Source organism: Sciurus carolinensis, chromosome 6 (assembly GCF_902686445.1).
Source record: "Sciurus carolinensis chromosome 6, mSciCar1.2, whole genome shotgun sequence".
Lineage (NCBI taxonomy): Eukaryota > Metazoa > Chordata > Mammalia > Rodentia > Sciuridae > Sciurus > Sciurus carolinensis.
In genome coordinates, this window is record NC_062218.1 from 149247933 (window position 1) to 149274007 (window position 26075).

The following is a 26075-nucleotide window of genomic DNA, read 5'->3' on the forward strand; positions in this document are numbered from 1 at the left end:
ACTGCAAATTGGTGCGACCACTATGGAAAGCGGTCTGGAGATTCCTCAGAACACTTGGAATGGAAACACCATTTGACCCACTTATCCCACTCCTTGGTTTATTCCCAAAGGACTGATTAGCATATTACAGTGATATGGCCTTATTAATGTTTATAGCAGCTCGATTCACAATAGCTAAACTATGAAATCAAACTAGATGCCCTTCAACAGATGAATGGATAAAGAAATCGTGTTATATATACACAATAGAATATTACTCAGACTTAAAGAAGAATGAAATGGTAGCATTTGCAGGTAAATGGATGGAGCTAGAGAAAATCATGCTAAGTGAAATAAGTCAAACCCAAAAAACCAAACGCTGAATGTTTTCTGATAAGTGCATGAAGGTCCATGATGGAGGAGGGTAGGGAAGAATGAAGGAACTTTGGATTGTGCAGAGGGGAATGAGGGAGAGGAGGAGGTGCGAGGGTGGGAAGGACGGTGGAATGAGATGGACATTATTACCCTATACACCTGTATGATTACACTACCAGTGTGACTCTGTACCATGTGCAGCCAGAGGAATGAGAAGTTGTGTTCCATTTGTGTACAATGTGTCAAAATGCATTCTAATGTCATGTATAATGATTAGAACAATTTTTTTCAAAAAACAATAAAAGACCTCCCAGGCTCATAGATTGGAAGAATTCATATTATTAAAATGTCCATACTCCCCAAAGCAATCTACAGATTAAATTTAAATCCCATCAAAATACCAATGAAAGTCTTCATGGAACTAGAAAAAAAAAATCCTAAAATTTCTATGGGAGCACAAAAGGCCCCAAATAGCCAAAGCAACCTTGAGCAAAAGGAGTGAGCTGGCATCACCACAATACCCAGTATCTAGACTTGCTACAGAGCCTTAGTAATGAACACGGCCTGGCGTTGGTATAGAAGCAGACACGCAGACCAATGGAGCAGAAGAAAGATCCCCGAAATAACCCCAAATACCTAGAGCCAACTGATGCTCACAGAAGTGCCAAACACATACCTTAAAGAGAGGACACAATCTTTAATCAATGAATCTGGGGAAATGGGAGACCTAGAAGAGTAAATCCAGTACTGTCTCTCACACAGTACAGAAATGAACAAGAGGATCAAAGTCCTCAATGCAAGAGCTGAAACTGCCAGAAGAAAACAGGAGAAACACTTTAAGACCAACGGCTCAGGCAATGACTTTCCGTCTAAGATCCCAAAGCTCAAGCAACGAAAACAAAAAATCAGCAAGGATGATCACATCAAACTAACACAATTTTGCAAAGCAAAGGAGAACAATCAACAGAGTGAAGAAAGAGCCTACAGAATGGGAGGGAACGTTTACTACTTATCATCTGTTAGAAGATTAATATCCAGGGGATAAGAAATTCAAATAACTTAACCCCCCCAAAAGTAATCCAATTAAAAAAATGGACAAGTCATCTGGACAGACTCTTCTAAAGAGGCACACATGTTTAACAAATATATGAAAAAAGTACTTATTATTAACCATCTGGGAGATGCAAACCAAAACCACACTGAGGTCTCATCTCATGGGTTAGAAAGGCTACCATCAAGAAAACCATAATACATGCTGGTACAGATGTGGAGAAAAGCAGCTCTTATAAAAGCAACTAATGGTGGCCCTTCACCAAATAGAAGAAAAAGTAGGCCCAAATCGCCATCATGTTGGCTTAGGACCAGACTTCCTTAACAAGACCCCCATAGCACAGAAATAAAAGCAAGAATCAATAAATGGGATGGATTCAAACTAAAAAGTTTTTCTCAGCACAGGAAACCATCAATAATGTGAAAAGAGAGCCTACAGAGGGAGAAAATCTTTTCTGCACACACTTCAGAGCGCTCATCTCCAAAGTTTATAAAGAACTTACAAAACTTTACATCCAAAATACAAAGAACCCAATCAATAAATGGGCTAAGGAAATGGGCAGACACGTCACAGAAAAAAGTATACAGGTGATCAACAAACATGAAAAAGTGCTCATCATCCTTAGTAATTAGGGAAGTACAAATTAAAACCACCCTAAGATTTCATCTACTCCAATTAGAATGACTGTTATCAAGAACACAAGCAATAATAACTGTTGGCATGGATGTGGGGAAAAAGGCACACTCATACACTGCTGGTGGAGTTGCAAATTGGTGCAGGCACTCTGCAAAGCAGTATGGAGATTCCTCAGAAAGCTTGGAATGGACCTACCATTTGACCCAGCTATCCCACTCCTCAGTTTATACCCAAAGGACTTAAAATCAGCACACTACAGTGATGCAGCCACATCAATGTTCATAGTAGCTCAATTCAGAATCACTAGATTGTGGAACAAACCTAGATGCCCTTCAATTGATGAATGGGTAAAGAAACTGTGGTATATATACACAATGGAATATTACTCAGCTGTAAAGAAGAGTAAAATTATGGCATTTGCTGGTAAATGGGTGAAGTTGGAAAATATCATGCTAAGTAAAATAGGCCAAGCCCAAAAAATCAAAGGCCAAATGTTTTCTCTGATAAGTGCATGGCAATATATAAAGATGGAGGGTGACAGGGGGAAGAGAGGAATGAAGTAACTGTGGATGGTGTAGAGGAAAAAGGGGTTTGAGGGGGTTGAAATGGAAAAACAGTAGAATGAAACAGACAGTATTATCCTATATATGTATTATTATTACATGAATGGTGTGAGTCTACATTGTGCACAACCATAGAAATGAAAAGTTGTACCCCATTTGTGTACAATGAATCAAAATTTGTCTGTAAAACATAAAATATTTTAACTAAAAAAAAAAGAGACTGATGGTGGGATTATAAATTACTGTGTCATTATGGAGAATAATACATAGTTTCCCCCCAAAACTAAATAAAGATCGAGAATATGATCTAGCTATCTCATTCCTGGGTAAGTATCCCAAGGAAGTAAAATGAGCACACTAAAGGGATACCTGTACACCCATGTTTATCTGCTGCTATTCACAATAACTGACATAGTCAGCCTAGGTACCCAAAAAGAGATGAATGGGTAAAGAAAATGTGATCCACGTACACAATGGAGTATTATTCTGCCATAAAGAAGGATGAAATCCTGTCATTTACATCAAGTGGATGCAACTGGAGGACCATGTTTTAAGTGAAAATAAGTCAGACACAGAAAGACAATTACCACATTTTTCTCATCTACATGAGAACTAAAAAAAAATTCAACCTGGGAGTAGAATATTAGAGACTGGGAAGGGTATGTGTGGGGCACGTGGTGGATAAAGGAGACTGGATTCAAACAGTGCACATTCTGCATATATGGAAATAATGCTGAACTCCATTAGTACATACAGTTAACAGGAATTCATAAAATTTATTTATAAAAATGAGGATGTGGTGAAAATAATTAGTGAGAGTGAGAAAGTTGGGGGAAAAAGGACTTCAAATTCCAAATGCTGGCTCAGAGGTGAACAGCCCTTATTAAAGAACTAGCCAAAATGGATAGCCCGTGCTGGGTTTTGCCGGAGAAAATGCTAAGTTTTTGCTCGACAGTCACCTACAGGGGAGTAGAAAATGACAAGAAAATGGAAGAACAACATATGGTGCTCCCTACCTGTTGTCCAAGGATTTGGGGGGCATGTTGTTCTCTGGGACCCCCCACCTGCTCTAGGAATAAGCTTAGGGGCTCCATTTGGATATTGACCCAGTGACCTGAACTCAGTTTCTCCTCAGGGGTTAGGGTTTAAGGCAGACTCTGGATAGCACTCTCCACACCACTTGCCATCTTGAAGTCCTTTTCTCTTCCTGATCCCAGTCCCTGTCTATCAGGAAGCTCTTACCTAGATTGAACATGTTTGGATAATGTCTCAAAAGCAAATTGGGAAAACATTCGACCTTTGGTTTTTTGAGATTGGCTTATTTCACTTAGCATGATATTCTCCAATTTCATCCATTTATTTGCAAATGCCATAATATTATTCTTCTTTTTGGCTGAATAATATTCCATTGTGTATATATACCACAGTTTCTTTATCCATTCCTCTGTTGAAGGGCATCTAGATTGGTTCCACAATTCCCTGATAAGTGGAGAATGGTATATAAAGGGAGGGGGTGGGGAATGAGAGAAGAATGGGGAACTTTAGATTACGTAGAAGGAAGTGAGAGGGAGGCGGGTATGAAAAATGGTGGAATGAGACAGACATCATTACCCTATGTACATGTAGATTACAAGAATGGTGTGAATCTACATCGTGCACAACCATAGAAACGAAATGATGTAACCCATTTGTGTACAATGAATCAAAATGCAGTCTGTAAAAAGTTTAAAAATAATTTAAAAAAAAAAAAGCAAATTGGGCAGGGCTTAGGAGGTTTGGCTATTAGGTAGAGATTTTTCGTCATACATTTGGAAATGTACAAAAATAACAATTCCTCTACAGGGTTTCCATTACCCTTTTGAGTAGGAGATATGACATTTGAATCCTTTGAGTTTCCTAGAGAAGGTTTTATTCTCAGCAGAAACAGGCCAATAAAATCAATGCAGTGATATGAAAGAAAGCCAAATTTGTCTATTTTCATGAAACTTGTATTATTCATGTGGCTTATTCCTCATACCTGGTCCTGACTATTGACACTTGGGAGTGAAATGCAAACCATTTACAGACACTTGGTCAAATGAACTTCGGATGACCCCCCAAAACTCCTACATTCATGACTAATCAATAAAGATTTTAAGTACCTTGGAAACAATGGAATATTCACTTTTTCTAGCCTCCATAGGTGCTTAAATATGGTAGACATGCTATAATCAAGTGTTAAGTGAATGAAGTATTTGTGAATTGAGTGCCATATGCCCATCAATATGCTAATTATCATAGAGGGTGAAATGAGGTGAAGTCTTGTGCTCCTCTCTGGTCTGGACCACCACCTAACCTATTCTACACATCCTTTACACTGCTCCAAGACAGCCTTCCAACACCCCGATCTCACTGCGTCATCTGCTACCTCCCATCTTCTCTTCATGACTTACACGCTCTGTGAATGGACAGCAAACTATCTGTGCTTTCTCAGATCTTACCATCCCAGGAGGAGAATCATTTTTCCTCTGGATTCCTAGCCATCTAGGAAATTCATATATTTGCTCACTCTATTCATATCCGTCAAGATTGACATTAAATGCCACTTCCTTGAGGAAGCCTTCTTCCTGATCTGATCTCTACCTGCTGATTTCTTTCTTCTTATATTCTATATCGTCATCATTCCTGGCAACTGTCCCCTGAACTATGAGACTGTTAGTGGAGTTTCCCCCCTTGGAGGGGTCAAAGCTGCAAATTTCCTGGCTTAAGCTGAAAGTAACTTCCTTTGAGGTCTCATTTTTCTTTCTGATAAGGGTTTTTTTTTGGGGGGGGGGAGTTTAATTTTTCTTGGTAATGACTTCTTTAATTTTTTTATTCGTTCTAATTAGTTATACATGACAATAGAATGCATTTACGTATTTTGATAAAGCATACATAAATGGAGTATAATTTCTCATTTTTCTGATTGTAGATATTGTAGGATCACATCTGTCATTCTGCTAAGGGTTTTTATACCATAACAATCCTTTGCAAAAATCAATGTTTGAGTCCCAGTTATGTGAATTCATTGTCTTATCACATATCTAACAAAAAGCATTTCGAACTCATCAGTTTCATGTTTCTTCATCACTGCTGATTACATTTGTCCAATGAATACGACAAGTCATCTAGCTGATTGAAGAAAGTTTTGTGGGATTTTCTAAGTACAAAGTTTCCCAAAGCCAATATAAAAGACCAGCTTCTATAAAGGTGGGTGAGTTGGGTATTTATATATTATTACTCTCTCTAATCATATAATACAGCAGATTTAGCTTTTGGTATATTCTTCCCAAGATCATAAATCCCTTGAGGTCAAGAGACAGATTTTATTCTTATTTATGTTCCCTTAATATCTAGCATAGTGTTGTGTCATGACTACAGTAGATCTTGTTAAATATTAGTTGAAGAGAATAATTTCTAAAAGGGGTACATCCATGTTAGTGTTTTTCTTCTCAAAATGCATTACTAATTCATCTTATGAGAAAAACATAGCAGAACTCCTAAAATATGGTCAAGGTCTCTCCACCAAAATAGGTTTTCAGTAAAATCACAGCAAAAGTAACACATTTTTCATGCTAGTCATTAAAATATCATTTGTTGGTAGATGTCCCCTTTCAAGTTAATAATCCTTAGCAAAGAAGCTGTCCTATAGAAGATGTAGTCACTGCCTTCAGAGTAGAAATGTAAAGAGCTATAATTTGTTCTTTCCCAGTTTTCAAATATACAACCATCTGGTTTATTCCTTAGCCCTGGAGAACCATTTGAGTTATTTCCCCATGATCCATTCTCCTTCTCATTCTGACCCTGGAGATATTCCTGTGTCTCTTTTTAGCTCACCAGGATGTAATGACCATTAGTTAGTGTTCATAAAGGTATTTTATGTCCCACAGAGGCCTGATCAAGGTTGTTAGAACCAACAACTTCTACATCAGAATGCAACAATGGAGCTACAGATTGTGGGTGTCATTTGAGATTGGCTCTCTCACTCAGACTTTTGCCAGAATTACAAGATTAGGTGTATATGTAAAAGCAACTCCGTTTGCTTTTTTATCTGGTACAAACATGAATGCTCTCGGTTACTGAACAATACCTCATCCGTTCATGTTGCCTCTCTTCTCTGCTTTATGTAGCATGCAGTCGGAAAACTGCATGGGGCAGCTGGTGCCAGACTTCCCTCCTGGTGGTCTCTAACACTACACATTTACTCATGGATTCCCACTGAGCGCTTATCATAGAATCCTGTTAGAGTGGGTTCAGTAACGTAAGCAAACAGACCAACATACATCATGAGTTGTGGGTGCAACTTTCTGAACTGCCATTGGAAACAGCCTTAAAAAAAATAGGCAGAAGTTGTCATCTGGTGTCAAGCAGAGCCAACTACTTAAATCTTCAAAACTAAATAGCACTCCACTTCTGTCTGTGCGAGAGCCTCAAAATACTCAACTCAGGCTTTCAAGTGTTAGAATTATAGCTGAACTAGCATTTTAATGCTGCCAAGGAACCATGCAAAAATGTATTCTGTGGTTGAAGAGAAAATTCAACTATTTCTCTGGCTTCAGAATCCACTCATAATTTTTAAAAATGTTTTTATTGATAGGCAACAGTTGTATGTCCTAACGGGGCGCAGAGCGATGTTTCAACACATGCCTACAGCAGTTATGACCAGATCAGGGCCATCAGCATTTCCTCCTCTTTGGTATTTATGTTTGGGGCCTATAATTTCCTTTTCTTAGAATTTCATAAGATACATAATAGGTCATTGTAAACTGTAGTCATCTACTGCGCTGGAGAACACCAGAACTAATCTCTGGGTTTTGAAATCCATTATCCAACTTCTCTTTATACACCCCCCCACCAACTTTTCCAAGCAAACAATGGAATAGTCAACCCACAAAGAGGAATAAAAATCCTGTCATTGGCAGCAAAATGGATGACAACTCAGAGAGACCTTGTTTCTAAATAAAATATAAAATAGGGCTGGGGACATGGCTTAGTGGTCGAGTGCCCCTGGAGTTCAATTCCCGGTACCAAAAGAAAAAAAAAAAAATAGGTAAATGGTATTAAGAGAGAAAATCTAGGGGCAAAAGACTTGAAAAGAATGATGTTTGGGGATAACCAAAAAAGTCATGCTGCTGGAGTACAGTGGAATACTGCAGAGAGGGTGAGGGAGAGGGAGAGGGGAGAGAGAGAGAGGGGAGGGGGGGGAGAGAGAGAGGGGAGAGATAGAGAGGGGAGGGGGGAGAGAGGGGAGGGGGGAGGGGGGAGAGAGGGGAGGGGAGAGAGGGGGGGAGAGAGGGGGGGGAGAGGGGAGGGGGGAGAGAGGGGAGGGGGGAGAGAGGGGAGGGGGGGAGAGAGGGGGAGGGGGGAGAGAGGGAGAAACTTTAGAGAAATGAGACCTGAGAGTCACACAGCAAGGACAGTGGTTTATTCTGAGAAGGTTGAGCCACTGAATGCCTTGAGATAATAAAAGATTAAGGAAGGCAAAAAGAGACTGAGGGTTCTATGAAAGTACAAAGATAAATACTCCAGCAAAAATAAACTTCATAAATAGCCACAAAGAAAAAGCAAAGCAGCCACATCAGGTAGAGAAAAAATATAATATAATGCTCATAGCATGCTGTGGTTTGGATGTGGTGTCCCCCACAACTCATTTGTCAGACAATCGAAGAAGGTTCAGAGAAGAGATGATTGAGTTATGATAGCCTTAATCCAATCTGTGAATTAATCACCTGATGGGATTGAGTGGAAACTGAAGGCAGGTGGGATGTGACTGGAGAAGGTGGTGCATCGGGGACCAGGCTTTGGGGTATACATTTGCATCTGTCAAGTGGTGTCTCTCTCTCTTTCTCTCCTTTCTGATCATTATGTGAGCTTAATCGCAGTGGCAATAAAGCTGACTAAACACAGCAATTACAGCATAAAATAATAGTCTTGATACCAATCACAACAGTCATATCAATAAACATGAGTGAATTTATCTCACCTATTAAAATACAAAGACTCTTAAATTGCCCCATTAATTAAAACTTAACACTATATTGGATAAAAGACTTATCTAAAATGTGGTGTTCTGAAAATAAAGGAATGAATTTAGGTTTATCAGGCAACAAAAAACAATAAGACATCCAGAGTTAAAATCTTTATACCAGATAGTAGAATTGAAACCAGAAGCATAAAATGAGGCAAAAGACATTTTATATGCTAAAATTCATGTGTGACAGTGAAAACATCATACTAATAACATTCATACACACAGATAGTAGTTAGAAGATACACTGATTAATAAAATCCTATTTATCATGGCAACACAAAAGATAAACTGTTTAGGAAAAACATATAACAAAAAATGCTAAAAATTATGTGAAGAAAGATGACTTTTGTTCTAGTTTTGACTACCTCAAACAATAGCTTATTTTTCACTTAAGTTAATTTATAGATTTAATGCAATACCAACAAAAATATTAATAAGTTTTGTTATCAAGCTAGATATATTGAGACTAAAATTTTTATGAAAAAATATACAATTAGCAGGAAAACAGTGAATAGGAAACGTTATAGGAAAGTATCTAGGCCTATAGATACTAATACTGCAAACTCAAACAGTGTGGTACTAGATCCTGAGGAGACAGATCCATGGCTACCCTAGAAACTTAGTTTATTGAAAAGGTGATGTCTCAAAATCATTGGAGAAAGAATGGTCTTTTAATAAGCAATGTTAGGAAAATTAGATAACCTTTTTTATTTTTAACAAATTTTTTAAAAAAGATCTATTCCACAGGTCACTTATAAAAAGAAATGCTACATGAATCACATTTCTAAATGTAAAAAACCCATACCTCTGTAATTCAGGTTTAGAGAAAGGTTTTTAACAAAATTTGTGACTATGTATGATATCTACAAAAGTCAGAGAATCCTAAAACATTATTACTAGACTTAATTTACATATACTTTGCTTAATTTTATATTTCAGATATATAAACATAGACTACTTTAAAAATTTTATTATTACATATTATTAATGTATAACATTTATATAATATTTATTTACCATAAATATTAGTATAAAATATTTCAAAATCCATATATGAAAAAGAATTTCATATGGTAAAAAATACACACTATAATCAAAGTCAAAAGACAAATAACATTTGGACGTGGCAGCATATACCCATAATCCCCACTATTTGGGAGGCTGATGTAAGAGGCCAGCCTGGGCAACCTAGCAAGACCATGTCTCAACATTAAAAAATAAGAAGAACTGTGCTATAGTTCAGTGTAGAGCACCCCTACATTCAACCCCCAGTAAATAAACAAACTGGGAGAAAGTATTTGCAACATAGCACAGAAGTAAGAACCAATATTCCTAATCTACCAAAGTATGTTTTAACAAAGTAAAAATAACCTTATAAAGAAAGGGCAAAAGCACCAAAAAGACAACTAATAAAATTAAATAAAAGTGAGGTTGAATATATGAAAAGATATTCAACTTCATTTATACTAAAATAAATGCAAGTTAAAACAGTGGGATATTATTTCTCATTGATCAGACTGGCAAGACTTCAAAGCTGGACAACACAGTTTGCTCACAGGGCTGTACAACCCTGAGAGGGATGCAAAATGGAAAGAATACAAAATCCCTGTTGGGAAGAGTTTGGCACCAGCTAATAAAACTAAGTATGCATCCTTAAACCTAGCAATCTCACTTGTGTAAGTTTATTCTGAAGACACATCCCTGTTCTGTATGAAAATACATATGTACCAAGCTACTCATTGCAGTAATGTCTGTAATAAATGACTGGAAAGGCTAAGCATAGGAGATTGACTAAATAAACTACAGTTCCATACACTGAATGTTTATAGCCACATAATATTCCAAAGAATGGCAATCTCTACAAACTGTTCAGAAACTTCTTTGGGAGATATTAAATGAAAGAGACAAACTACAAAGAAACTTGGGTCAATTTTTAAGGGAAATGTATGAGAACATATGCACATCTACTTCTCTTTTCAAAAAGTAACATAGGAAGAAGGCAGGAACAACTTTTTGGCCACCCATATGGAGTAGGAAGCAATGACATTTTTCTGAGTGTCACTTTTTGTACAGTCTTGGTTTTTAGATGTTAATATGTTCAAAAAGTAAAATTAACAAGTATAAGTAGGAGACAAAAACAGAAGCAAATTGGAAACAAATGAGAACTCTATTTCAAATAAATAACATGAGGGTAGGAAAAACTAAACCAGTGAAAATTTTGAAGAATATTTGACTATACACTCAGCCTTATGTGGGATTTCACGTGCACACAGAACATTTGCCAAAGTAGCCCACAGGCTGACCATGAAGCAGCTCTCACCAAGTTTCAAAGGAAACCCCAGAATGAATGTCCTCAATTCATAATGGGTATAAGCTAGAAACAACAGGAAGAGAATGGGAAAATATTTGCCCTCAAATGTCAAAACTAAGCAATATTTCTAAACAACCCAAGGGCCAAAGAAGAAATCAAATGGAAGTTTAGAAAATATTTTGAACCAGATAATGAAAAGATGATGTATCCAAATGTATAGGCTGCACCTATAGTTATGATCATGACTTGGATGTATATATGAGAAAGGAAGAAAGGTTGAAGGTCAGCTGCCCAAGCATCTTTCTCAAAAAGAGGGAAAAGGTGCAGATGAAATCTAAAGAATGTAAACAGAAGGCTCACCAAATTTAAAAAAAGTAGAATAAAATAAAATTTAGGAGTTGGAATTTTGTAAAAATCTCATTAAACTGATAAAACTGAAGAAAAAGAAGGCACATTAATAAGGTGAAGGGAATATGAGGAATATCACTAAAGATTCAACTGACATTTAAATAACTGGAAGATGTTGGGAGCAACTTTGTATCAATAAAATTCAACACGCAGTTGAAATGGATACATTCCAAGACAAAATCCCCCAATTTTCCAAAGAAACATAATTTTCCAAAGAATCTGCATAGTCCTTTGTCTATTTAAGCAGTTTAATTCAGTATTTAAAATCTTCCCACAGGAAAATTTAAGGGCTATGTGGCTTCACTATTGATTTCTTCTAAAATCTAAGGAGTCCATGAGACAGATCTTATACAAATTGTTCCAAAAAATAAAATAGGCTGTACTCCCCAATGTATTTTATGAGGTCCACAGAGTGTCAGTACCCAAATCAGATGAATATCTTGCATGAAATGAAAGGGGGGAGGGAAGGGCCAATATTCTATGAACATGGAAATAAATAATGTTCTGAAGCTAACTACTTCCAAACATAATCCAAGATTTCTAAAAAGAGTAGCAGATCATGTTCAGGTGGCATATATTACAGGAATCTAAGAGTGAAACATTGTTAAAACATATTTTGGTAGATTAGGAATATCGGCTCTTACTTCCTCTGTGCTATGTTGCAAATACTTTCTCCCCTGGGTATAAAGCACCGTAGGTATGAAGAAGAGAAGTCCATGTGCTCTCCTGAAAAAGAAGAGCAGCTCTGACGTGTGGGTCTGGCTGATAGTAAGGTGAACTAGAAATACATTCATTTGGGTCTAGTGGGGTATTTTCTGTGGCTGTTTTCAACCCCAGGTTCAGCTAATTGCTGGCTTTTTCAGGATAGAAATGGCTTCTAGGTATCCTTCTACCTGCTATCTTGATAAAGGTGTCAACAGAAAGCAAGAGGAAGAGCTAATCAAACTGTAGCAAAAGACACTGATAACAAAACAGTTCACAGGTAGTGTTAGGGCTGGGGCTGTAGCTCATTGGTAGAGCGCTTGCCTAGCCCCAGGCCCTGGTTCAATCCCTGTACTGCAAAAACAGTACCATGAAAGGTTGCCAATTAGAGTATTTAAGACTACTAAATAACCCAAAGGTGTAGAAAATACTTTAGAAATTATTTTAACTGGAAAACAAAAGAATGTCATACGAAAACTTTTAGGATGTAGCTATAATTATAATCGTGCCCCAAATGCATATGCATATCACAGAAAAAAAGAAAGGCTGAAGATCAGCTGTCCAAGTGCCTTTTTCAAAAAGATAAGGGGGAAAAGGTACAACTTTCTCAGGGCCCCAGCGCCTCAGGAATTTTTTTTCACAGGGTCACCAAGGTTTAAAAAAAAAAAAAAAAAAGAACTAATAGCTCTGATTAACAAGTAGTAAAGTCCCTGCAATGTAATAAATATTCATGTCTCAACAACTCAGCAGTTATGTGGAAAATACACATAAATAGGAAAAAAAAAACCCTATTATTTGATTTAATTGATAAATAACCACAAAACCTTACTAATAGGACATGTGTGCCTGTTGCGCACAATACAGCATCTCAGATCTTGGCATCAGATTGGATTCTTGTTTTTCATTTTCCATTGATTTTTACATGTGCTTGATTTAATTACAATGACTCTGAGGAGCTTGGTGTTTGAAAAATATGATCCCATCAGAAGGAATATAATGTCAAAATTCTCAACTACCATGAGCTGTTCACTTCATTCAGTGTCTGAGAGTTACTGAATAGTCCTATAATCTCTGAAATTTAAAATACCCATCAGGGATTGTATATCGCAATGGCCAGGTATGCTCTGGCAGTTAGGAATCCCTGAAGGTAGAAACGACATTGAGGAAAAAAGTCAGACACAAAAGCATACATCAGGGTCACTCCGTTCACAGATTTTAAGGACAGGCAAATTTAATCCTTGGTGTTAGGACTGTGGTGACATTTATGGAAAAGAGAAAGCAACTGTAAGAGCAAAAGGACGGGATGTAGACCTCAACAGATTCAGAGAAGCCTTTATTCCTTTGCCAACTTGGGCACCCACGGAGACCCATTTTCTGGATGGGAAAATGGCCATAAGTTACAGAGGGGATTTTGGTTTTGTAGGGTACAATGAGGAGGAAGTAATCATTGGAAGCCTTGTATGTGCAGCTTTGACCATCAGGGGCTAGTTGTACAGATTAAAACTTTAATTTAAGAGGGCAGTAGTAAAAAGTTTGAAACTCACTGTTGTCTGGGGAGATAAGAGTTCAGACCTCGAGGGATGAGTACTCAAATCTTGCCCATTGGCATTTGCAGTGCCTCCACTTAGGACTAATTTGCCAATGGGAAGGTGAAGCTTTAGGGCCCAGCATTCACTATCTGCCCCTTTCCCCCAGGGCTACTGGGAGGTTAATCCTTGGCTACTTTCCCCTCCCTCCTCCTGAGCTGCACCGCTCTCCATTTTTCTTCAGGGGCTATCTTGCAGGAATATTATTTTCCATTACCCTTCAGCAACCATTGGGAATGGGCACCTCAGGGACTGTCAACATTCTATGTCCTGATCAAGTGGTGGTGACACGTTGACTTTGCTGTCATGAATGAAGTTGTACTCAAGATTAGTCTGTATGGAATGTGTGTGCACTATATGAATAAAATGTTTTTAATTAGGCAAAACCATTTTAAACAAGAAAATGCAAGAAATTATATCTCACGTGTGGAGCCCCTGATCTTGAAGCCTAATTAAACACGTCTCCATTTATCTGAAGATACATTCCAAGACTCCAGTGGATACCTGAAACCCCGGTAACACTGAACCTTGGCTACACTGCATAGGTCTGTATACATACCTATGATAAAGATTAACCTATAAATTAGCTACATAAAGTAACATTAGCTAATAAAGTAGAATAACAACATTATATTGCAATTATAGTTATCTAAAACTTGTGAATTATTTCTGGAATTTTTCATTTAATATTTTTGGACTATGGTTGATCAGGGGTAGCTAAAATTTCAAGAAAAAGAACACAGGTAAGGGGTGACGAGTGTACTTCCTTTCTCTTCCTCAGCACGTCATCCACTACTCTGTAATCACACACTTACATTCTGTTGTCTCTGGCTGAACTGAGCTTGGGGAGGAGAAGAATCATGTTGTTTATCTCCAATTCCTCTGCTTCTGACATGACAACATGAAAAGTGGTTAATTACTGTTCAAATAAAAAGCAATACTTTAAATAACAGATTCTGGTAAACACTGCTTTGTTTTCTCTACCTTATCTAAAACCCCTAATGTTATTTACATTGTATATCTATGGTTTTCCTTTTAAGAATTAATTAATTTATTTATTTTTGGTATTCTTTTGTAATCTCCAAAGTTAATACTATTTTTTTTTTTTTTTTTTTTTGGTACCTGGAATTGAACTCAGGGGCACTGGACCAATGAGCCACATCTCCATCCCTATTTTGTCTGAGTTGCTTAGCACCTCACTTTTTGCTGAGGCTGGCTTTGAACTTGCGATCCTCCTGCCTCGGCCCCCTGAGCTGCTGGGATTATAGGTATGTGCCATGGCACCTGGCAAGATAATACAGTTTTAAAGGGAAGAGAACAGACACATATGTACACAACCCCTTTTCTTTAGGATTCTATTTATGTAGATAGTTCCAAGAGCACTTAAAATACAGTCCATGAACCAGTGTTGGTCCCTAAACTACTTATTACTAGCTTATAACAAGTACAGAAATTGAAAATGTGTTTAAAAAGAGAAACACCTTTTGGTGATATTGCATTGGTCAGTAAATGCTCTTCAATGAGCAGCTTATGCACAGATTTGCATATGGTCAAATTTGCATGTGAGTCGTGTATGACGTAACCATAAACTCCTTATTCCTGCTAGATGTACCTATTGGTCCAAGATGAACTGAACAACAATAACAAAAAGAAACCTGCTCTACCACTGACTATTAGAGCAGGAAAAGACTTATCCAATATTTTACAGGGAAACAGATCTAGATTTCACTCAGTTCCTGATTCTCAAGCTAGTGGTCTTTACATGATAATTCCACCTGCATTCTTTTAAATAATGAGGTTCAAGAATAAACTATTGTTACTATTATTAGTAATAGGAAATATTGCTCCTATTACACATAGTTAGTGCTTATTAGGCAGCATCACACAAAATTATTTTTGTAAGTCAAATATCTGCAGTTTCACATGGTTTAACTAAAGAAAGGATGAGAACAATGTCAAAGTTTTTTTTAAGTCTTAAAGTGGAGGCATGAGGAACCAGGCTTTCTGGGTTCCAGTGGGTTTCTACCACATGTCTGGCAAGTTAGTTGAGTCCTCTTGGGTTCCATTCCCATGCTTATAACAAGCCTATACTAATATCTCGGGGATTTATTGAGCCTTTAGTGATCCTATACAGATAAAAGTCCCCAATCAGTACCTGGCAGGTAATCAGTATGCAGTAAATATTAGTAGTTCTAGTTATTTTTAACAACCTCTAGTTCTCAGTTAAATCTTGTGAGGAAGGAATACTTTATTTTCTGCTTATAGATAAGGAGACTGGAACCTAAGGAGACAGAAATCTGAATCACTGTCCTATGATTCCGAGTGTCTTACATAGTGATTTTCAATTAGATGCCTGCTGAATCAAGTCGAATAGCCCCACTGGGCTGTTTCATTAGAATTACTAAGATTTGAAAGGATCTAGCTTCTGGACCTCTTTAACAGCTATGGAAGAGACAATGAAGACTATTTTGTTTTCTGATTAAGAGAAGTGAACTTCACCATTTTTTCTTACTTTCAGGTCTTCAGATTGACACCAGTGTTGTAAATGAGAAATTAGACGGTTCCAAACTCTGATTTCAAAACAGTGCCATCTTGTGGTGACCTCTTAGGTATTACTTCACCTTCTCAAGGACCCCCAAAACCTTGTCATTGTCATCCCTTGGGGTGCCGACAGGGAAAACTCACTATGGGACCTGCTAACTAGACCCCACGCTGTTAAACTTGGTTAGTGTTGTGTTCAAGATCAAAGACACGCTTTTTTCTCCTTAAATGGAATAAGGAGTCAAGAAATTCCCTTGAGAAGCAACAAGATCTGATTGAATTTTTCAGATTTTTCTATTATTCCATCAAGTTCACTTGACAGCAAAGGACAAACTGCCTTTCAAATGCTATAAGCAAACGCATCAGCAATTCAGAAGGAAAACGCGGGTTATTAAGTAGGAACAAGTCTCTCTGAATATATTTACACCAACTCATGGAAACCATTGTCCTCAGAAACCTCTGTGACAATCTATTTTCTAGTCTCAGTATTGCTTTAAATTTGACAGATGATAATAAAATACAATGAAATTACCTTTGAGCTCTGAAATGTATATCAGCTCCCACATTCCTCATGTCTTGACTTTTTATTTTTCCAACATAGCCATCTACTTTCAATATTATTCTCAAGCACTCAAGTTTTATGTCAGGGGACTAGAGCTATGTATGCCTGAGCTGTACTTACATAAAGGTAGGGACTACAGAATTTATTGTCTATGTAACACACATACAAAATATATACGCATAAATTCATATTAGTTAGGAGCTGGAAGGAGCCTTTCAGATCATCAAGCGTCCTTTACTGCACCATTACAAATAAGGAACTTGAAGCCCAGGGAGAAATGCTATTTTGAAATACACCAAGGTCATTTCAAAATAAGGATTGAGGGACTAAGTAGCAAGTACCAACTGCATTCTGAGGACCAGTGGGAATTTTTCATACGTAAGCTCTCACACAATTTCTGCAGTGTCATCATTGTCTCTGTTTGAAATATGAGAAAATTGGGGCTAAGAAAAGTGGCCCCAGAGTGTGGCTAACCAGAGGCACAAATGGAAATCATGTGCTAATGTAACCAGGTTCTCTCTAGTATATCAGTATTTCCTAAGAGTACTCACTGCCATGATACTCACATGCCAAATTGTATTATTTTAACTTTTTACTTAAAAATGTGTCAACACTTACAAAGGAAGCATTCAATCCACCCTTTAATGTGCCATAAAAAGAATTCTAATAAAATATCACTGATTTCTAGTAAGGTCTCACTGCTCCATTAGGACACTGAATTTGCCTCCCAATCTCTGTTGTAAAAGGAGATCAGGAGCTTGCCCAACCCCCACACTGAGGTCAGTAGCCATCGCTGAGCCTGCCTGCCCTGCTACTGCGGAAGGACATTGCACTTGCCTCTGTGCTGACTCAGTGCATCCCCCCGGGGGCTCCCCAGCTTCCTCGGAGGCTGGTGCAAGCATTTTGAATTATTCCTGAGGGTGTGTCCATCATCATCGGAAGGGCGGCTCCCTCCCTGAGACACCTACAAGAGACTGGAGGCCCTTTGACAGGACTCAGGATTCAAGAAGAGGAGGTATTGAGAGACTCAGGACCAACTCAGAGCCGCTGGGTGAGTCTCTCCCACTGAGCGGGCTCCCTGGATGGGGCAGTATTCCCGGAATGCGGGGAACTTCATGGAGTAGAGTGGCCCAGCGAGACTCCACCGCTGGAGCCATGAACCAGGACAACCGGGAGCATTGTAGAGAAGGACCACCCAGTGAGAGGCTTTGGTGCAGAGCGAGGGACCCAGGCCTGGGTGGTAGGTCTGGTCCCCAGAGAACGTCGAAGAGGACAGCCCAGAGAGAGACTCACTCACAGGGCGAGGCTCCCTGGCCCAGGAGGTAGGTCTGGACCCCTGAGAATGTAGCAGAGGAGGGCTGCCAAGCTCAGGCAACAGTTCAGGACCGAAGGGAGCATCTTGGAGGAGAGTTGCCCAGCAAAACTTCCCCACCAGGTGTCTTCCCTGCTGGATGAGGCTTTCTCACTGGGGCAGTAGAACCAGAGACTCAGGCCCAGAGCAGCCATGCCCCAGCCCACAGTCTAGTCCCCCTTTTGACTGACCATCGGTCAACAAGTGGAGGTGCCTCTGCTCACCAGCAGGGAATATACCCCACCTGAAGGCCACCACCCCTAGAGGGGCAGCTTCCTTATGGAGTACTGCATTATCAACTTCCTCCAAGACTTCAGGCTACTGAAGGCTAGAAGGTGAGTTATTTGAAATCTGCAGGGACACTATTAGTAAATAGAGGAAATCTGCAATATCTCAGAGTTTCACTATGAGAAGGGTAGATACCTGAACAATATAAAACAAGGGAAGAAAATGTCCCAAACAAACCTAGATGCTACTTCAATAAAATCCAATGACAGCATGGCAGAAGAAATGTCAGAAAGGGAGTTCAGAATGTGCATAATCAAAATGATCAGAGAAGCAAACAATGAGATGAAAGAGCAAATGCAGGTTTTGAATGATTGCACCACTCAACAGTTAAAAGAAAATGCGGGAAGCAAGAGATCATTTCAATAAAGAGTTAGAGATACTGAAAAAACAAACAAACAAACAAACAGAAACCCTTGAAATGAAGGAAACAATAAACCAAGTTAAAAAGTCCATAGAAAGTATAACCAATAGGATAGAACACCTGGAAGACAGAACCTCAGACATTGAAGAAAAAATATTTAATCTTGGAAACAAAGTTGAACAAACAGAGAAGATGGTAAGAAATCATGAAAAGAATCTACAAGAATTATGGGATTATTATGAAAAGGCCAAATTTAAGAATTATTGGGATTGAAGAAGGCATAGAGAAACAAACCAAAGGAATGAACAACCTATTCAGCAAAATAATATCAGAAAATTTCCCAAATCTGAAGAATGAAATGGAAAATCAAATACAAGAGGCTCATAGGACTCCAAATACACAAAATTACAATAGACCCACACCAAGGCACATTATAATGAAAATACCTAAGATACAAAGTAAAGACAGAATTTTAAAGGCTGCAAGAGAAAAAAATCAAATTACATTCAGGGTGAAACCAATACAGATATCAGATTTTTCAACCCAGACCCTGAAAGCTAGAAGTACCTGGGACATTTTTCAAGCTCTGAAAGAAAACAGATGCCAACCAAGAATCTTATACCCAGCAAAACTTAACTTCAGATTTGATGATGAAATAAAATCCTTCCATGATAAACAAAAGCTAAAAGACTTTACAAAAAGAAAGCGGGCACTACAGAACATTCTCAGCAAAATATTCCTTGAGGAAGAGATGAAAAACAATGATGTAAAATCAGCAAAGGGAGGAACTACCCTAAAGAAATAGTCAAATAAAGGAGAAACCAAGTCATGTCAAAAAAACAAATATGAGCCAAATGACTGGGAATACAAATCATATCTCAGTAATAATGCTGAATGTTAATGGCCTGAACTCATCAATCAAAAGACATAGACTGACAGATTGGATTAAAATGAAAGATCCAACAATATGCTGCCTGTAAGAGACTCATCTCATAGAGATGCCCATAGACTAAAGGTGAAAGGATGGGAAAAAACATACCATGCACATGGACTCAGCAAAAAAGCTGGAGTATCCATCCTCATATCAGATAATGTGGACTTTAAGCCAAAGTTAGTCAGAAGGGATAGAGAAGGATATTTCATACTGCTTAAGGGAACCATAAGTCAGCAAGATATAACAATCATAAATATCTATGCCGGAACAGTGGCTCAACCATGTATGTCAAACAAATCCTTCTCAATTCCAGAAATCAAATAGACCACAACACAATAATACTGTCTAATTTTAACACACCTCTCTCACCACTGGACAGATCTTCCCCAACAAAAATTGAACAAAGAAACCATAGATCTCAATAACAATCAATAAATTAGACTTAATGGACATATGTAGAACATAGCATCCAACAAAGAGCAAATACACTTTCTTCTCAGCAGCACATGGATCCTTCTCTAAAATAGACCATATTTTATGCCACAAAGCTACTGTTATCAAATACAAGAAGATAGAGATACTACCTTGTACTCTATCAGATCATAATGGATTGAAATTAGAAATAAATGACAGAATAAAAAACAAACTACTCCAATACCTGGAGATTAAATAATACACTATTGTATGATGAATGGATAACAGAAGACATCAGGGAGGAAAAAAAAATTCTTAGAGGTAAACAAGAACAAAGACACATCATATCAAAGTGTCTGGGACACTATGAAAGCAGTACTTAGAGGAAAATTTATTTCATGGAGTGCATTTGATAAAAGAAGAAAAAAAAAAAAAAAAAAAACAAATAAAGGACCTAACACTACAGCTCAAAACCCTAGAAAAAGAACAGAGCAACACCAAAAGTAGAAGACAGGAAATAGTTAAAATCAGAGCTGAAATCAATGAAATTGAAACAAAAGAAACAGAAAAAATTGACAAAATAGTTGGTTCTTTGAAAAAATAAACAAAATTGATAAACCCTTAGCCACACTAACAAAGAGGAGAGAGAAAACTCAAATTACTAAAATTCAGAATGAACAAGGAAATATCACAACAGACACGATTGAAATACAAAACATAATTAGAAGCTACTTTGAAAATTTATAGTCCAACAAAATAGAAAATCTCAAAGACATCAACAGGTTTCTAGAGACATATGAATTACCTAAACTGAACCAGAAGGACATACACAATTTAAATAGATCAATTTCAAGTAATAAAATAGAAGAAGTCATCAAAAGCCTACCAACAAAGAAAAATCCGGGACCAGATGTGTTCTCAGCCGAGTTCTATAAAACTTTTAAAGAAGAGCTCATTCCAATCTTCCTCAAAGTATTCCATAAAGTAGAAGAGGAGGGAACCCTCCCAAACTCATTCTATGAAGCCAATTATCACCCTGATACCTAAACCAGACAGAGACACATCGAGGAAAGAAAATTTCAGACCAATATCCTTAATGAACATTGATGCAAAAATTCTCAACAAAATTTTAGCAAATCACATACAAAAATTAATTAAAAAGATTGTGTACCACGATCAACTGGGTTTTATCCCAGGGACGCAAGGTTGGTTCAACATCCGGAAATCAATAAATGTAATTCACCATATCAACAGACTTAAAGTCAAGAATCTCATGATTATTTCGATAGATGCAGAAAAAGCATTTGGTAAAATATAGCACCCCTTCATTCTCAAAACACTAGAAAAAATAGGGATAGTGGGAACATTCCTCAAAGTTGTAAAGGCCATCTATGCTAAGTTCATGGCTAATATTCTAAATGGTGAAAAACTGAAAGCATTCCCCCTAAAAACTGGAACAAGGCAGGAATGCCCTCTTTCACACTTCTATTCAACATTGTCCTCGAAACTCTAGCCAGAGCAATCAGAGAGACCAAAGAAATTAAAGGGATACGAACAGGAAGAGAAGAACTCAAACTATCCCTATTTGCTGATAACAAGATTATATATTTAGAGGAACCTGGAAATTCCATCAAAAAACTTTTAGAACTCATTAGTGAATTCAGTAAAGTAGCAGGATATAAGATCAATGCTCATAAATCCAATGCATTTTTATACATAAGTGATGAATCCTCAGAAAGAGAAATTAGGAAAACTACTCCATTCACAATAGCCTCGAAAAAAAATAAAATACTTGGGACTCAATCTAACAAAAGAGGTGAAAGACCTCTACAATAAGAACTACAGAACACTAGAGAAAGGAATTAAAGAAAACCTTAGAAGATGGAAAGATCTCCCATGTTCTTGGATAGGCAGAATTAATATTGTCAAAATGACCATACTACCAAAAGTGCTATCCCAATGAAAATTCAGTGCAATCCCAATTAAAATCTGAATGATGTAGCTTACAGAAATAGAGCAAGCAATTATGAAATTCATCTGGAAGAATAAGAAACCCAGAATAGCTAAAGCAATCCTTAGCAGGAAGAGTGAAGCAGGGGGTATCACAATACCAGAACTTCAACTATACTACAAAGCAATAGTAACAAAAACGGCATGGTATTGGTACCAAAATAGACAGACAGGTAGATCAATGGTACAGAATAGAGGACATGGACACAAACCCAAATAAATACAATTTTCTCATACTAGACAAAGGTTCCAAAAACATGCAATGGAAAAAAGATAGCCTCTTCAACAAATGGTGCTGGGAAAACTGGAAATCCATATGTAGCAGAATGAAACTAAACCCCTATCTCTCACCCTGCACAAAACTCAACTCAAAATGGATCAAGAACCTTGGAATCAGACCAGAGACCCTGCATCTTATAGAAGAAAAAGTAAGTCCAAATCTTCAACATGTCGGCTTAGGACCAGACTTCCTTAACAGGACTCCCATACCACAAGAAATAAAAGAATCAATAACTGGGATAGATTCAAACTAAAAAGCTTTCTCCCAGCAAAGGAAACTATCAGCAATGTGAAGGGAGAGCCTGCAGAGTGGGAGAAAATCTTGCCACTTCAGATAGAGCACTAATCTCCAGAATATAAAAAGAACTCAAAAAACTCTACACCTAGAATACAAATAACCCAATCAACAAATGGGCTAAGGAAATGAACAGACCAGAAAATCTACAAGCAGTCAATAGATATATGAAAAAATGTTCAACATCTCTAGTAATAAGAGAAATGCAAATCAAAACAACCCTAAGATTCCATCTCACCCTAATTAGAATGGCAATCATCAAGAATATAAGCAACAACAGGTGTTGGCGAGGATGTGGGGAGAAAGGTACACTCATACATTGCTGGTGGGGTTGGAAATTAGTGCAGCCACTCTGGAAAGCAGTGTGGAGATTCCTTAGAAAACTTGGAATGGACCCACCATTTGACCCAGTTATCTTACTCCTTGGCCTATATCCAAAGGACTTAAAATCAGCATAGTACAGTGATACAGCCCCATCAATGTTCATAGCAACTTAATTCACAATAGCCAGATTGTGGAACCAACCTAGATGCCCTTCAATTGATGAATGGATAAAGAAACTGTGATATATATATATATATATATATATATATATCACATATATATTTATACACACACACACACACACACACACACACACACACACAGAGTGGAATATTACTCAACCATAAAGAATAATAAAATCATGGCATTTGCAGGCAAATGGATGAAATTGGAGAACATCATGCTAAGTGAGATAAGCCAATCTCAAAAAACCAAAGGAGGAATGATCTCGCTGATAAGTGGATGATGATACATAATGGGGGATGGGAGGGAGGCAAGAAGGAAGGAGGGACTGTATAGAGGGAAAAGAGGGGTGGGAGGAAGGGAAAAAATAACAGAATGAATCAAACACCATTACCCTATGTAAAGGTATGATTACACAAATGGTATGCCTCTACTTCATGTGCAGAGAAACAAGTTATACCCTGTTTGTTTACAATAAAAAAAAGAAAAAGGTAACAGTTGGGACTTTGACCATGATATTTGTATGGAAATAATTGTTTTACAAAAACATGTGAGCGATAAAACACTGTTTGGCTTGAGACTTGTGTTTCCAATGAGCTGCTGTTATTCTCAAACACATTTGGAAAAGCACAGCTCTGTGTTGCCCTTGAGGGGGAGGAAAGAGAGGTAGATAGGGGGGCATGTGTGTGACAATTTCACCATCAAGCCATGGGGCAGGAAGCTGGAATTTTCAATGAACTAGGAGGAGAAGCAAAGGAAGAGTCAGTGTATTATTATGTTCCAGTACTGTTTAACCTAGGGCATTCAAAGTGATACTATACCACACTACCAGAGCAGGCTGAAAAATCTTTGGCTAAGAGATGAAAGTGCCTTCTTCAAATAACTGAAGTTGTTTGCAGGCTTCTATTTGCAAAACTTCCTGCATTGCCACAGCAGCCAGAGACCCCAATAGCAAAAGCAGAAAATCAGGGCCCTCTTTCCTCTAGACATTGATACATTCTAAAACATTTAAAAATGCCACAGCAGTTAATGTTTCCCCTTCTTTGGTTCCGATTTACAGTGTTAATCATTATTAAGGGCATCTGATGAGCCAGTCGTTGCATTGTAGTTGGTGATCATGTTTTCTGAGATTTCTAGAGGCTGAGTAACTTGCCCAAGGCACACAGTGATTAAGAAGTAGAACTGTGTTTCCAATCCAGGTGTGATTTCCACGCCTATGTTCTCTCTGCTAAGCCACACCACTGTTGTTATCACTACTCATTTACTCAAACTCTTAATAAAAGTGCATTTTTATAGAGATCTACCAGTGAGAAGGTCAAACAGCTCTAGAAGTTTCAACCTTTTAGAAGAAAAATTTAAAATATTACTGATAAAGGAGACATCAGTACTAGTTAATCAATCAAGATAGATATCCCTAGTTTCAAACCAGGATGTAATAACATCTGGATAAGTTTTCCTCTTAGGAAAATGATGAAGGGGGGAAGAATCCAACTCAGATTAGTTTATTCAAGTCCAGGAGGAGATTCTTATTCCCTCCTGATATGGCAGAGCTTGTTTGGAGAATGACCAGGTGGAAGAACTGATTATGAGTTTCAGGTTCTGGTGTTGTTTTATCTCAGTAACTGAGAGGTCACTTCTCTAAGTCTGGGCTTTGCCATCTATAAACCAGGTAGCTGGAGGGCTTCCTTCCCTTCCTTTGAGGACAGCAGAATCCTTTGAATGGATTTATCAGCTCCACATGCCTTAAAAGATCCCACCCTTCTTTTAGCATAAGGGAAAAAGGACTTGATTGCAAACTCAGCATGTGACTTTCAACCTTCCCTGAAGAGCCTATTAACCCACTTGTATGTCAGGTTACCCTGTGACAATCTTTAGGAAATGCCTGGAGAAAACCTGAGGCCAGATCCTGGACCCTCAAAGGTAGACTGAAGTCCACATAAGTAAAGTTGAAGAAATGAATTATTTGATATGTTTTTTTTTTTTAAAGTCATCAATGGCAAAGAAATGACTAACTCAGTAGGTGTTATTAAGAGTAATTATAGTAACATCTAGAAAGAAAACAACATCTGCGATCTGCCTGATTAATGACTTAATGTAACAGTGCATGTGTTAATGGAATAACACTTGTAGCACTCTCTGTATGTTTGCAAGATCTGGAAACAGAGAAGGGGCCACAGGGAGAAGAAGGGAACAGGGTGACAGGGTCCTTATTAGAAGTCAAGCTTCTCCGTGCCATTCCAATGCCCCTCTGGCTCACTTAGGACACGCAGTTATGCAGCAAATTCAGAGAAATGGATTCTACCACGTGCATGCATTCCTATAGGTGGAAAGACTGGCACTCAGAGATTTTTTTTTTTTTTTTTTAATTTCCTTTTCACCTTGAAGTTGGAGATGTTGCTACCCCAGCTTTATCGGTGTGCTCAGAAGTAGAACTGTAGCAAACACACCCATCACAGATCTGCCAGCATGCATGAAGCTTTCTCTGAAGGAAGCAGCAAATACCCACCAAAACCACATTTTTCTCTAAGCAGCAGTCTCCTCCCTTGAACTCCAAGGAAAGTCAAAGTTACCACCTATTCTTCACAAACCACAGAAATGTGCCAGTTTTAGGGTTCATTCAGATGAAATCAGGAAGCCATATAGCAATCCCAATCTTTTCCTCAAAGCTGTGGTTCCTTTTTGCTTTAAGAACAAGGTGCCAACTCCGTCTGCTTCCATGGGCAGCCCTGGATGAACACAGGACATATAATTTATCCTAAAGCAGGTTCGAGCACATTTAGGCTACATGCTCTCTTGGGTAAGGAAGTAAGTAGCATTTGCCACCAGGTTATCATAATGAAATCAATTGAAGAAAAATACAACATTCAGTTAGA

General features: G+C 38.0%; 1 protein-coding gene across 3 annotated transcripts in view; it reads right to left on the reverse strand.

Annotated features, from left to right (window-relative positions):
• Positions 1 to 26075, reverse strand: part of Atp10b (ATPase phospholipid transporting 10B (putative)) — a 333470-nt gene that overhangs the window by 221505 nt on the left and 85890 nt on the right. The gene's annotated exons all lie outside the window — the stretch shown is intronic.